Source organism: Canis lupus, chromosome 26, assembly GCF_048164855.1.
Source record: "Canis lupus baileyi chromosome 26, mCanLup2.hap1, whole genome shotgun sequence".
NCBI classification, from domain to species: domain Eukaryota; kingdom Metazoa; phylum Chordata; class Mammalia; order Carnivora; family Canidae; genus Canis; species Canis lupus.
The window spans coordinates 24542966-24557500 of record NC_132863.1 but is presented as its reverse complement, the minus strand read 5'-3'; the positions used below and the strand labels follow the sequence as shown (position 1 = coordinate 24557500).

General features: G+C 43.9%; 1 long non-coding RNA gene and 1 other non-coding gene across 3 annotated transcripts in view; one reads left to right on the top strand and one right to left on the bottom strand.

Annotated features, from left to right (window-relative positions):
• Positions 1-14535, top strand: part of LOC140618323 (uncharacterized) — a 117384-nt gene that overhangs the window by 57555 nt on the left and 45294 nt on the right. For both annotated transcript variants that reach the window (XR_012018497.1, XR_012018498.1), the window contains 3 exons: positions 366-465; positions 1788-1958; positions 4146-4355. This is a non-coding gene — a long non-coding RNA (uncharacterized lncRNA). The remainder of the gene's footprint in view (positions 1-365; positions 466-1787; positions 1959-4145; positions 4356-14535) is intronic.
• On the bottom strand, positions 9081-9187 carry LOC140618885 (U6 spliceosomal RNA). The gene has a single exon (XR_012018884.1). It is a non-coding gene; the product is annotated as a U6 spliceosomal RNA (small nuclear RNA).

Below are 14535 nucleotides of genomic sequence, written 5' to 3'. Positions count from 1 at the left end.
GGAATGGCCCTACCATTTCCGAGTGCTCACTACCCGCCAGACTGAGCCTCTAGCCATTCAGTTTGCTACTACTCCCCTTGTTGTACAGAGAAGGAGATGGAGGTGGAGGCAGGCAGGATGACTTGCTCAAGGTCACACAAGTACTGGGACAAGAGGTCAGGATCTGAACTCTGGTCCATCCGACTCCGAAACTCATGCTCAGTCTTTCAGCCACCATCTCCCACAGACCTGTTGTTTGGGTACGTCCTCACATGCCTTCCACACCTGCCTTCACAGTTTGCACTATCTGCCAATGGCTAGGATTACTATTTACTCAACAGGCATTTTGGTAAGTGAAATCACGTTAGATTTTCTATTTCTGACAGGATACTGTAGAACACTACCCAAAGTGAAAAACCAACACTGCTTCCCATAAAGCAGACGTCACAACACGATAGCAGCTCCAGAGAATATTAATGGCTATAGGTAAGTTTAATGAGCACTTATGCACTGTTTGCTTGCATTATTAACCAATTTAATGATGTAACCCCACACCAATGCCTGGTGGTAGGCACGGTTTTATCCTCATTTTTCAGATAAGCTTTGGATGAGTCCCCTTCAGAGAGGCGACATATTTTTTCTAAAGTCACAGTGAAAACAAACAGAAACATGTTGTGGAACTCTGGCCAGCCATGTTGCCTGCTAAGGGTGCCTGGAGAGAGTGCCCAGCGGTTGGAGAGGTATTGAAGGTGTTCCAGCATTCTGCTCAGCCCTTCATATTGGAAGGTTTAAGAAAAAATAAAAAGGTGAATGACTTTGTCATTCCCATTGATGGTGTGGGAGGCAGCCCGGCTTCTGGAAGACCCACACCAAGCTATCTATCATGTAACAAGAAGTGCTTTGGAGCACTTTCTGAGTGTGAGCAAGCCACATTACAAATGTCTTACCACGTGGCAATTGTGTCCATTGGTACCAGCAGAGGCTCTAAAACTCAAACAAAGCGAATTCTTGAACATCTTTGCAGCTTTTCTGGACTCACAAACTCTCTGAACTGACAGAAGCTTGCTCTTTGTTTATCTTGGCATCCTGGGGCCCAGGAGGGAAGCAGGGGGGCCCACCAGGCACCTCGCTCAAAGTCACCCACGTGGGATTAGGTTTCTGGGCTAACATTTACTCACTTAGTCACTCGGCCTCCGGGAGAGGAGAAAGGAGAACCAGCAGACCCACCTGAAGGTGGGGGCATCACTGGGTTGGAAAGCTATATTCAGGATGCACTGCCTCACCCCACCCCACCCCTGCTTCCCACCCTGCTTCTCCCCTGGGAGAGGCCATTCCAGACTTTTCTTGCACAGAGAGCCTGGCTTCTGGCCTATTTCCACTCATTCTTCACTGCCTCCTCTTGCCTCCTGAGTCTCTGCCCCCACCAACGGTGTCTCTGGCCTGCTCTCCCCTCCATGGCCTGGCCTCACCTCTGGCCCCACCATTTCTTGCTTGGGGTGACTAGTTGCAGCAACCTCCTCGCTGGCCTCCCTGGGGTTTGGCCTAGCCCCCTCAAATTTGCCGTCTGCATGGTTAGCCATAGCTAGACCCATCTGCCCCTCCTCATAACATTTTCTTATGAAAATTTTCAAACACAAGCAAAGTTAGTTTTACAGATGACAGCGACTATCCACCATGGAAATCCTGCCCATCCATCTTATTTGTTAGATGTGTTTCATAAGTTGCTGGTGTCATTCCCCTTCCCACTAAGTACTTCGGCATGTATGTCATTACCTAGGGTCTGACGTTTGTTTGTAATGGGCTTTCAGCTAGGAGGAAGAGTTCATCCAACACCAGCTGTTTCCTCCATGACGCCCCCAAGTTCAACCCAACAAAGTCAAAGTTGTGTGCTCGTGGGAAAGTGGGTGTCACATCTGCCCTGGCTCCAAGATTGGCTCCCTGAGTCTGTCTCCAAAAAGGTTGATGATCACATCACCAAGGTAACTAGAGGCTAGAAGGGTCTGAGGATCACAGTGGAACTGACTATTCAGAGCAGACAGGCCCAGACTGATAGGCACCTGCTGTCTCTAGCTCGATTATCACAGCCCTTAAGGAACAGGGCACACACAGAAAGACCTAGAAAAATGTTAAGTACAGTATGAATATATTTTTTCTTTTTCTTTCTTTCTTTCTTTCTTTCTTTCTTTCTTTCTTTCTTTCTTTCTTTCTTTCTTTCTTTCTTCTTTCTTTCTTTCTTTCTTTCTTTTTTTAAGAGAGAGAACTGAGTGAGGTGGGGGTGGGGAGGAGAGACAAAGGAGAGGGAGAGAGAGAATCTCAAGCAGGCTCCACACACAACACAGAGCCCAATGTTGGGCTCGATCCCATGACCCTGAGATCATGACCTGAGCTGAAATCAAGAGTCAGACCCTTAACCGACTGATCACTCAGGCGCCCCAGTAGGAATATTACTTTTGATTAAATGGTCAGCAGTGGCCAGCAGGTGTGGCACCAATCTTTAGCCAGAGAATTCTCTGGAATCATTAAAGAGATCATGGGGACTGCCTAGTCTGTGGGCTACAGTGGAAAACATTCTAGCATATAATGAAAAGCATAGATCTTCCATGTCCGTTTCCTGAGATTTGACAAATACATGTATCTCTATAACCCAAACCCCTTTCACGATGCAGAATTTCACCATCACCCCCAAAATTTCCCTTATGCCCTGTAGCCAATTCCCCTGAGCCCCCACGGGGGTAGGTTATGATTTTTCTTTTAAACCATCTTAACTTACTTTTGTCTGTTCTTGGTCTTCACATAAATGGAACATACAGTGTGTACTCTACTGTGTCTCTTTCGCTCAGCCTAGCATTTCTGATACTCATCCACGTGTTGCAGCCACTGGTAGGTTGGTCCTTTTTCTGGATGCACAAGACTGTATGGATGTGCCATCTGTGTCTTCATTCTCCCTCCTATTTGGCTGTCTCCAGTTCAGGATTATTGTGAATATAGTTTCTATGGAACATTTTTTTTCACTTTTTAAAAATGGAAGTATGGTTGACAGAGAATATCAGTTTCAGGTGTACAACATAGTGATTCAGCATTTTCCTACATTACACAATGCCTTACCATGAATGTGGTTATCATCTGTCACCATACAATTTTATTACAAGATTATTGACTATATTCCTTAGGCTGTATCTTTTATCACCATGACTTATTTATTTTGTAACTGTAAGTTTGTCCCTCTTAATCTCCTTCACTTATTTTGCTTATCCTGATATCCTGGGGCCCAGGAGGGAAGCAGGGGGGCTCACCAGGTACCTCGCTCGAAGTCACCCACGTGGGATTAGGTTCCTGGGCTAACATTTACTCACTTAGTCACTCGGCCTCCGGGAGAGGAGAAAGGAGAACCAGCAGACCCACCTGAAGGTGGGGGCATCACTGGGTTGGAAAGCTATATTCAGGATGCACTGCCTCACCCCACCCCACCCCTGCTTCCCACCCTGCTTCTCCCCTGGGAGAGGCCATTCCAGACTTTCCTTGCACAGAGAGCCTGGCTTCTGGCCTATTTCCACTCATTCTTCACTGCCTCCTCTTGCCTCCTGAGTCTCTGCCCCCACCAACGGTGTCTCTGGCCTGCTCTCCCCTCCATGGCCTGGCCTCACCTCTGGCCCCACCATTTCTTGCTTGGGGTGACTAGTTGCAGCAACCTCCTCGCTGGCCTCCCCGGGGTTTGGCCTAGCCCCCTCAAATTTGCCGTCTGCATGGTTAGCCATAGCTAGACCCATCTGCCCTCCTGTAACATTAGTGTCATTTTACATTTCTACCTGCAGCATGTGAGAATTCTGGTGGCTCTACTCTGGCACCAGCATGTGGTGCGGTCAGTCCTTTTCCTTTTAGTCTTTCTGGTGGATGGTGTTGATACCATCTTTCCCTAAAGTGTGTCCCTGGCTTGGTATAGCTCTTGGGAGAAAGTCCAGCTCTCAGCCTCAGCCCTGAGTCCTCCGAGGTCCTGACCTTCCCTGGCCAGCCTCCCCTTTAATTTTCCTACTATGTTCACCTGAGCATGTGTTTTTCCTGCATGGATCAGGTCAGTTCATTTTTCTCTGCTTTCATGTGACTGGTTCTCCAGCCTGGAACATGCTCCTACCCTTGCTCACCTGATGACTTCCCAATTGTCTTTTTAGACCTGCCGTGTCACCTCCTTTCTGAGACTGTCCTGGACAGCTCATGAGAGGAAGTCATTTCCTCCCCAGTGCCATGAAGATGCTTTCCAGCTGTTTCTCCTGCAGCTCTGATCACCCCTTTCTGTAGTCGCTTCACCCTCCAGACTGGCAACTCCACGAGAGAAGACACCCGTCTGACTCATTCCTGTGTTTCCAGCATCGAGTGCAGAGGTGGCTACACAGGGGCTTGGGGTGCATTTAACAGCACTACCAGGGGCAGGGGGCGCCGTGTGTGTCCGGGTGCTGGCCTGAGGGGCAGCGCAGCAGCTCCCCACCCAACAACCCCACAGGGAAAGATCTCTGGCCCTGTGACACAGGCCAGAGAACCGAGGCCTAGGGAGGCCGGGAGGCTTGCCCCAGAAAACAGCCAGGATAGGATGTGTCAAAGAAGCTCGGGTGTCTGTGCATCTTCTCACCACTCAGGCATCTGCTCACCTGGCCCCCACCTATGGGCCTTTTGGCATTTTATTCCTGCTCTTTCCACTCACAGCCCCAAGCTCTCTGCATTACATCCTTGCACTTTCTGGCCTTCACAGCTCCCATTACGGCCTTAGGTGATCCTTTCTACTTATTCATTTATGTGCTGAATGTATGTCGCCCACCCTGGACGATGAGCTCATGGGCACTACAACTTTGTCACGTCCACTGTGTCACCCCAGCACCCTGCCACACTGTGTGGTGCAGTAGGGGCTCCAAAAGTGCTGACTGAGAATGGATCAATGGATGCCAGTAGCTGCACTTTCTTTTTTTAATTTAAGAAACAGATTTTAAGAAGATACATAAATAGACTTAAAGATTTGTGCATTTCATGCTATATAACTTTTATCTTAAAGTTAAAAAAACATAAGCAAATGTTGAGCTCTAGTTAATGAAACGAAGCCTGAAGTGTTTAAAGATAAAGCGAACTGCCATCTGCAATTTGCTTTGAAATGCATCAAAAATAGGATGCTTGGATGGATGGAGGGATGGACACACAGGTGATAGGGCAAGCATAGTGAACTGTTCATTTTTGAAACTAGGTGATAGACATGTAGGTGCTTATTATGCAATTATTTCAAATTTCCTGTATGTTTGAATATTTTTATAATAATGAAATGTTGAGGGAAAAGTCATACATGAATGGGATAATATTCCACCAGTTACAGAAGGATGTTGAGTGAAGCACAGATATATATTCTCCTGTCTCAACCCACTCCATTGCCTGGAGCTTTCATCACTATACACACTTCCTCATCTATCCTTCCAGAAAGAGCTTCTCCTTTTACAGGAATCATAGAAGGATCAAATTACCTTGTGTTTTGCACCTTGTTCCCCTTATCCTTTGCTAACATGTGTTGGTGATTTTCCCACATCAGATATAGAGTTTCAGTATTTCATTTCATTGGACATATCATTCTGTAACTTTTCCCCTTTATGTTCAGTGATGGGCACCTCCCCTGCATGAATTCACTTCCTCCTCATGCCTCCATGGTCCCTTCCAGCTATTTCTACTGAGGCTCTGATCACTGTTAAGGAAGGAAGCATCTTGAGGCATGGAGGCAATTCTCTAGCGAAGGGGGTGGCTGTGAGTCGTTAGTGGCCAACGCTGACTGTAGCTGGGGGTTGGTGCCCAGTAAGGAGGATCTGGGCGGGGCAGTGCCAGTGTGGGTGGGCCATCCGTGCACCGCTCAGATTGCCTTGCTTGTCATTCATTTTTTCTTTCTTTCTTTTTTCCCCCAAAGATTGTATTTATTTATTCATGAGAGACATACAGAAAAAGTCAGAGACATAGGCAGAGGGAGAAGCAGGCTCCCTCTGGGGAACTCAATGCAGGACTCCAGGATCAGGACCTGAGCCAAAGGCAGATGCTCAACCACTGAGCCACCCAGGCATCTCACCTTGCTTGTCATTTTAAGTGCATACTCTCTAGGCACAGCTGCTCCAGGATTCTGGGTGATCATTGTTATGGGCTGAATCATATTCCTCCTAAATTCCTATGTTGAAGCCCCAATCCTGAGTATCTCAGACTCTGACTATATTTGGAGACAGAGCCTTCAGATAGGCAATTAAGTTAAAATGGGGCCATTGGGAGGCCCTGACCCCATCTGACTGATGTCCTTAGATGAAGAGGTGATTAGGAGACACAGAGAGGTGTCAGGGGCACAGAGGGATAATCATGTGAAGCAGCCTTAAGAAGGCAACCATCTCTGAGCCAAGGGGAGAGGCCTTGGGGGAACCGATCCTGCCCACACCTTGATCTTGGACTTCTGGCTTTGTGGTTTAAGCCATCAAGTCTGTAGTATTTTGTTATGGTTGCCTTAGCAGACTGAGGTAGGCGTAGCTTGTGGGAAACTCACAATACTAACTAGAGGCCCTGCCACTATGAGTCCTTGACTGATACTCAGAGTCCCCTCCTCTACTATCCATTCGAAATTGCACTGATCTTCTGTGCTTCCGCTGGCCCAAGTGGCTAACCGGCCATCTGAATGGATGCTATCATATCGGGAGCTCGGGGTTGGTCCCTGTTGACAGGTCATATGTTCAATGGCAGTTAACTAGATTAGCCTCAGTGCACCCGATCTTTAAATCTTATTTCTTCCAGGTTCCTGACTAAGCTATTAAGTCATTTGCCTCAGCCTGTGAGACTAAATATTTGGTTATTTTTCTCTTTTCTCAATGTGGATGACCAAGTGCGCTGCCTACAGCTTAGCCCCCGGAGAGGAGTTACTCTCATTGCTTTGCCAATGGCACCCCTGAGCGGGGCTATTGTGAGCTCTGGTTTTTCTCCATCAGCTGGTAATGGGGAATGTTCCTATGGCCGTAGGTGTGAACTGAAGATGTGTTGGTGCAATACTAGGAGGTAACACAGGTGACATGAGCTGCATCATGCAGCTTAATTATGCCCACTGGATCTTCTTAAGCCCAAACTAGACATACCGCTTCTATCTGATGATGGATTGTTGTTGGTCCTGCCTGATTTTATGACTTGGTGAATAACATGCCGGGTGCATGATAAGTTCTGGTCGCAGGGTCACTTGATGATGCCCTATGATCAGGTGCCCCTTCTCTACCAGCACTCAGTCACATGTCAGGGACTGTTTTTCTAATAGTATACAGATTGCTGCTGAAGATAGTGTAGCCTTGACCCAGAATTCTAGCTGTCTTCTCTGTGATTCCCTTATTGGGGTTTGTCAGAAATTCCACGTGGTATCTTTATCAGAGATACTTCTAGTACCATGAAGTCACTAGCATGAAGTAGATGCTCAAAAAAATTCCCTTCTGTGGGGGAATGAAGTTCAGGGCAGGAGTTATAAGTGCCTGTAGGGTATATGTAGGATCTTTGCCTGTAGGTTAAGGTTGCCGGAAAAAATACAGGAAGTTTTTAAAATTATTTTGGCCAGAAAAAATACAAGTTTATTTGAATTTGAATTTTAGATGAATAATTTTTTAGCTTGGTATATTTATTTTATTTATTTATTTTTTATTGGTGTTCAATTTACTAACATACAGAATAACCCCCAGTGCCCGTCACCCATTCACTCCCACCCCCCGCCCTCCTCCCCTTCTACCACCCCTAGTTCATTTCCCAGAGTTAGCAGTCTTTACGTTCTGTCTCCCTTTCTGATATTTCCCACACATTTCTTCCCCTTCCCTTATATTCCCTTTCACTATTATTTATATTCCCCAAATGAATGAGAACATATAATGTTTGTCCTTCTCCGACTGACTTACTTCACTCAGCATAATACCCTCCAGTTCCATCCACGTTGAAGCAAATGGTGGGTATTTGTCATTTCTAATGGCTGAGGAATATTCCATTGTATACATAAACCACAGCTTCTTTATCCATTCATCTTTCGTTGGACACCGAGGCTCCTTCCACAGTTTGGCTATCGTGGCCATTGCTGCTATAAACATCGGGGTGCAGGTGTCCCGGCGTTTCATTGCATTTGTATCTTTGGGGTAAATCCCCAACAGTGCAATTGCTGGGTCGTAGGGCAGGTATATTTTTAACTGTTTGAGGAACCTCCACACAGTTTTCCAGAGTGGCTGCACCAGTTCACATTCCCACCAACAGTGTATGAGGGTTCCCTTTTCTCCACATCCTCTCCAACATTTGTTGTTTCCTGCCTTGTTAATTTTCCCCATTCTCACTGGTGTGAGGTGGTATCTCATTGTGGTTTTGATTTGTATTTCCCTGATGGCAAGTGATGCAGAGCATTTTCTCATATGCATGTTGGCCATGTCTATGTCTTCCTCTGTGAGATTTCTGTTCATGTCTTTTGCCCATTTCATGATTGGATTGTTTCTTTGCTGTTGAGTTTAATAAGTTCTTTATAGATCTTGGAAACTAGCCCTTTATCTGATATGTCATTTGCAAATATCTTCTCCCATTCTGTAGGTTGTCTTTGAGTTTTGTTGACTGTATCCTTTGCTGTGCAAAAGCTTCTTATCTTGATGAAGTCCCAATAGTTCATTTTTGCTTTTGTTTCTTTTGCCTTCGTGGATGTATCTTGCAAGAAGTTACTATGGCCGAGTTCAAAAAGGGTGTTGCCTGTGTTCTTCTCTGGGATTTTGATGGAATCTTGTCTCACATTTAGATCTTTCATCCATTTTGAGTTTATCTTTGTGTATGGTACAAGAGAGTGGTCTAGTTTCATTCTTCTGCATGTGGATGTCCAACTTTCCCAGCACCATTTATTGAAGAGACTGTCTTTCTTCCAATGGATAGTCTTTCCTCCTTTATCGAATATTAGTTGCCCATAAAGTTCAGGGTCCACTTCTGGATTCTCTATTCTGTTCCATTGATCTATGTGTCTGTTTTGGTGCCAGTACCACACTGTCTTGATGACCACAGCTTTGTAGTACGACCTGAAATCTGGCATTGTGATGCCCCCAGATATGGTTTTCTTTTTAAAAAATATGGAACGCTTCACGAATTTGCGTGTCATCCTTGCGCAGGGGCCATGCTAATCTTCTCTGTATCGTTCCAATTTTAGTATATGTGCTGCCGAAGCGAGCACAGCTTGGTATATTTCTTGCAATATTTGGGATGTGCTTACGAAAATTACTCATTGTTGTTTATCTGAAATTCAAACTTAACTGGGTGTCTAGTTTTGGTTGACAAATTTGGCAACCCTATTTTTTAGGGACCAAGTGTTTAAGAGCATAGGGTGGTGTGACAGGGCTCAGGGAAATGGTGAATGCATTTACAATCACATTGAGGTGGAGGAAAAAATCAGCATTTAAAGTAATTTTTTTCAAAGATTTTTATTTATTAATGAGAGAGAGAGAGAGAGAGAGAGAGAGGCAGAGACACAGGGAGAGGGAGAAGCAGGCTCCATGCAGGAAGCTTGACATGGGACTCGATTCTGGGTCTCCAGGATCAGGCCCTGGGCTGAAGGTGACACTAAACAGCTGAGCCACCTGGGCTGCCCTAAAGTAATTTAAGGTAAAAACGAAAAACAACGTATCAGATTTGGCTGGAGGATCCTAAGTTTGCAACCCCTGGCAAAAAGCTTAGGCTCAAGAGTTTGCTGGAATTTGAATTTTGGATCCGCTGCTTACAAGCTGTATGATTTTGAGCCTTAGAGGCTTCATCTCGTGAGGATTAAAAAAAAAAACAACACCTTGCATTGAAAGGGTTTAGCAAGGTGCTGAATAAATATTAATCTTCAAGATGTTTGCTGGGTTACCTTACAGCAGCTCCTCCTAGTGGTCACAGGACATGTGTGCGAGCACTGGTGCAAGGCTAGGATCCTGGGGACTTGGGTGCCCCAGCAGCCAGGCTGGTCAGGCGCTGGAGGACAGATCCCCAAGCTCCCTAGATTCCAGTTGCTCACATTTCACCTCCAGAACTTCTACCACATACCAGCCACCATTAACTTTATTTATTTTATTTTTAGAAGATTCTAGTTACTTATGAGAGAGAGAGAGAGAGAGAGAATGAATGAACAAGCAGGGGAAGCAGCAGGCAGAGGGAGAGGGAGAAGCAGACTCCCCAGTGAGGTGGGAGCCTAATGTGGAGCTCGATCCCGGGACCCTGGAATCATGACCTGAGCTGAAGGCAGATTTTTTTTTTTTGGTATATATATATATTTTTATTGGAGTTCGATTTGCCAACATATAGCATAACACCCAGTGCTCATCCCGTCAAGTGCCCCCCTCAATGTCCGTCACCCAGTCTCCCCGTCCCCCCGCCCACCTCCCTTTCCACCACCCCTTGTTCGTTTCCCAGAGTTAGGAGTCTCTCATGTTCTGTCTCCCTCACTGATACTTCCCACTCATGTTCTCTCCTTTTCCTTTTATTTGCTTTCACTACTTTTTATATTCCCCGAATGAATGAGATCATATAATGTTTGTCTTTCTCCGATTGACTTACTTCACTCAGCATAATACCCTCTAGTTCCATCCACGTCGAAGCAAATGGTGGGAATTCATCGTTTTTAATGGCTGAGGAATATTCCATTGTATACATAGACCACAGCTTCTTTATCCATTCATCTCTCAATGGACACCGAGGCTCCTTCCACAGTTTGGCTATTGTGGACATGGCTGCTATGAACATCGGGGTGCAGGTGTCCCAGCGTTTCACTGCATCTGTATCTTTGGGGTAAATCCCCAGCAGTGCAATTGCTGGGTTGTAGGGCAGACCTATTTTTAACTCTTTGAGGAACCTCCACACAGTTTTCCAGAGTGGCTGCACCAGTTCACATTCCCACCAACAGTGCAAGAGGGTTCCCTTTTCTCCACATCCTCTCCAACATTTGTTGTTTCTTGCCTTGTTAATATTCCCCATTCTCACTGGTGTGAGGTGGTATCTCACTGTGGTTTTGATTTGTATTTCCCTGATGGCCAGTGATGCGGAGCATTTCCTCATGTGCTTGTTGGCCATGTCTATGTCTTCCTCTGTGAGATTTCTCTTCATGTCTTTTGCCCATTTCATGATTGGATTGTTTGTTTCTTTGCTGTTGAGTTTAATAAGTTCTTTATAGATCTTGGATACTAGTCCTTTATCTGATATGTCATTTGCAAATATCTTCTCCCATTCTGTAGGTTGCCTTTTAGTTTGGTTGACTGTTTCTTTTGCTGTGCAGAAGCTTTTTATCTTGATGAAGTCCCAATAGTTCATTTTGCTTTTGTTTCCCTTGCCTTCATAGATGTATCTTGCAAGAAGTTGCTGTGGCCAAGTTCAAAATGGTGTTGCCTGTGTTCTCCTCTAGGACTTTGATGGAATCTTGTCTCACCTTTAGATCATTCATCCATTTTGAGTTTATCTTTGTGTTTGGTGTAAGAGAATGGTCTGGTTTCATTCTTCTGCACGTGGCTGTCCAATTTCCCAACACCACTTATTGAAGAGACTGTCCTTTTTCCAGTGGGTACTCTTTCCTGCTTTGTCGAATATTAGTTGCCCGTAGAGTTGAGGGTCCACTTCTGGATTCTCTATTCTGTTCCATTGATCTATGTGTCTGTTTTGGTGCCAGTACCACACTGTCTTGATGATCACAGCTTTGTAGTACAACTTGAAATCTGGCATTGTGATGCCCCCGGCTCTGGTTTTCTTTTTCAATATTCCCCTGGCAATTTGGGGTCTTTTCTGATTCCACACAAATCTTAAGATTATTTGTTCCAACTCTCTGAAGAAAGTCCATGGTATTTTGATAGGGATTGCATTAAATGTGTAAATTGCTCTGGGTAGCATTGACATTTTCATAATATTAATTCTTCCAATCCATGAGCATGGAGTATTTTTCCATCTCTTTGTGTCTTCCTCAATTTCTTTCAGAAGTGTTCTGTAGTTTTTAGGGTATAGATCCTTTACCTCTTTGGATAGGTTTATTCCTAGGTATCTTATGCTTTTGGGTGCAATTGTAAATGGGATTGATTCCTTAATTTCTCTTTCTTCAGTCTCATTGTTAGTGTATAGAAATGCCACTGACTTCTGGGCATTGATTTGTATCCTGCCACACTGCTGAATTGCTGTATGAGTTCTAGCAATCTTGGGGTGAGTCTTTTGGGTTTTCCATATACAGTATCATGTCATCTGCGAAGAGGGAGAGTTTGACTTCTTTGCCAATTTGAATGCCTTTAATGTCTTTTTGTTGTCTGATTGCTGAGGCTAGGACTTCCAGTACTATGTTGAACAGCAGTGGTGAGACTGGACATCCCTGTCTTGTTCCTGATCTTAGGGGAAAGGGTCCCAGTGTTTCCCCATTGAGAATGATATTTGTTGTGGGCTTTTCATAGATGGCTTTTAAGGTGCTGAGGAATGTTCCCTCTATCTCTACACTCTGAAGAGTTTTGATCAGAAATGGATGCTGTATTTTGTCAAATGCTTTCTCTGCAACTATTGAGAGGATCACATGGTTCTTGTTTTTTCTCTTGTTGATATGATCTATCACGTTGATTGTTTTACAAGTGTTGAACCAACCTTGATCCCAGGGATAAATCCCTCTTGGTCATGGTAAATAATCTTCTTAATGTATTGTTGGATCCTATTGGATAGTATCTTGTTGAGAATTTTTGCATCTGTGTTCATCGGGGATATTGGTGTATAATTCTCCTTTTTGGTGAGGTCTTTGGTTTTGGAATTAAGGTGATGCTGGCCTCATAAAACGAGTTTGGAAGTATTCCAACCCTTTCTATCTTTCGGAACAGCTTTAGTAGAATAGGTATTGTTTCTTCTTTAAATGTTTGATAGAATTCCCCAGGGAAGCCATCTGGCCCTGGACTTTTGTGTCTTGGGAGGTTTTTGATGACTGCTTCAATTTCCTCACTGGTTATTGGCCTGTTCAGGTTTTCTATTTCTTCCTGTTCCAGTTTTGGTAGTTTGTGGTTTTCCAGAAATGCATCCATTTCTTCTAGATTGCCTAATTTATTGGTGTATAGCTGTTCATAATACGTTTTTAAAATCATTTGTATTTCCTTGGTATTGGTTGTGATCTCTCCTTTCTCATTCATGATTTTATTAACTTGAGTCTTTCCTCTTTTCTTTTTAATAAGGCTGGCTAATGGCTTATCTGTCTTATTAATTCTTTCAAAGAACCAACTCCTGGTTGTGTTGATCTGTTCTACAGTTCTTCTGGTCTCTATTTCATTGAGTTCTGCTCAAATCTTTATTAACTCTCTTCTTCTGCTTGGTATAGGTTTTATTTACTGTTCTTTCTCCAGTTCCTTTAGGTGCAAGGTTAGCTTGTGTATTTGAGTTTATTCCAATTTTTTGAGGGATGCTTGTATTGCGATGTATTTCTCTCTTAGGACTGCTTTTGCTGTATCCCAGGTTTTGAACGGTTGTATCTTCATTTTCATTAGTTTCTATGAATCTTTTTAATTCTTCTCTAATTTCCTGGTTGACCCATTCATCTTTTAGCAGGATGGTCTTTAACCTCCACGTGTTTGAATTTCTTCCAAATTTCTTCTTGTGATTGAGTTCTAGTTTCAAAGCATTATGGTCTGAAAATATGCAGGGGACAATCCCAATCTTTTGGTATAGGTTGAGACCTGATTTTTGACCCAGTATGTGGTCTATTCTGGAGAAAGTTCCATGTGCACTTGAGAAGAATGTGTATTCAGTTGCATTCAGATGCAAAGTTCTGTAAATATCTGTGAAATCCATCTGGTCCAGTGTATCATTTAAAGCTCTTGTTTCTTTGGTGATGTTGTGCTTAGAATATCTGTCATTTGCAGAAAGTGCCGTGTTGAAGTCTCCTACTATTAGTGTATTATTATCTAAGTATGTCTTTACTTTGGTTATTAATTGATATACTTGGCAGATCCCATATTTATGCCCCATTAGGAGCATAAATATTCATGATTGTTAGTTCCTCTTGTTGGATAGACCTTTTAAGTATAATATAGCATCCCTCTTCATCTCTTACTACAGTCCTCGGGGTAAACTTTAATTTATCTGATATGAGGATTGCTACCCCAGCTTTCTTTTGAGGACCATTTGAATGGTAAATGGTTCTCCAACCTTTCATTTTCAGACTGTAGGTGTCCTTAGGTCTAAAACGAGTCTCTTGTAGACAACAAATAGATGGGTCTTACTTTTTTATCCATTCTGAAACCCTGTGCCTTTTGATGGAATCATTTAGCCCATTCACGTTCAGAGTTACTATTGAAAGATATGAATTTAGTGTCATCATAATACCCAATCAGTCCCTGTTTTTGTGAATTATTTCTTTGGGCTTCCTCTTTCTTTTACAGGGTCCCCCTTAATATTTCTTGCAGAGCTGGTTTGGTGGTCACATTTTCTTTCGATTTCTGCCTATCTTGGAAGCTCTTTATCTCTCCTATTCTGAATGAGAGCCTTGCTGGATAAAGTATTCTTGGCTAAATCTTCTCATTTAGTACCCTGAATATATCCTGCCAG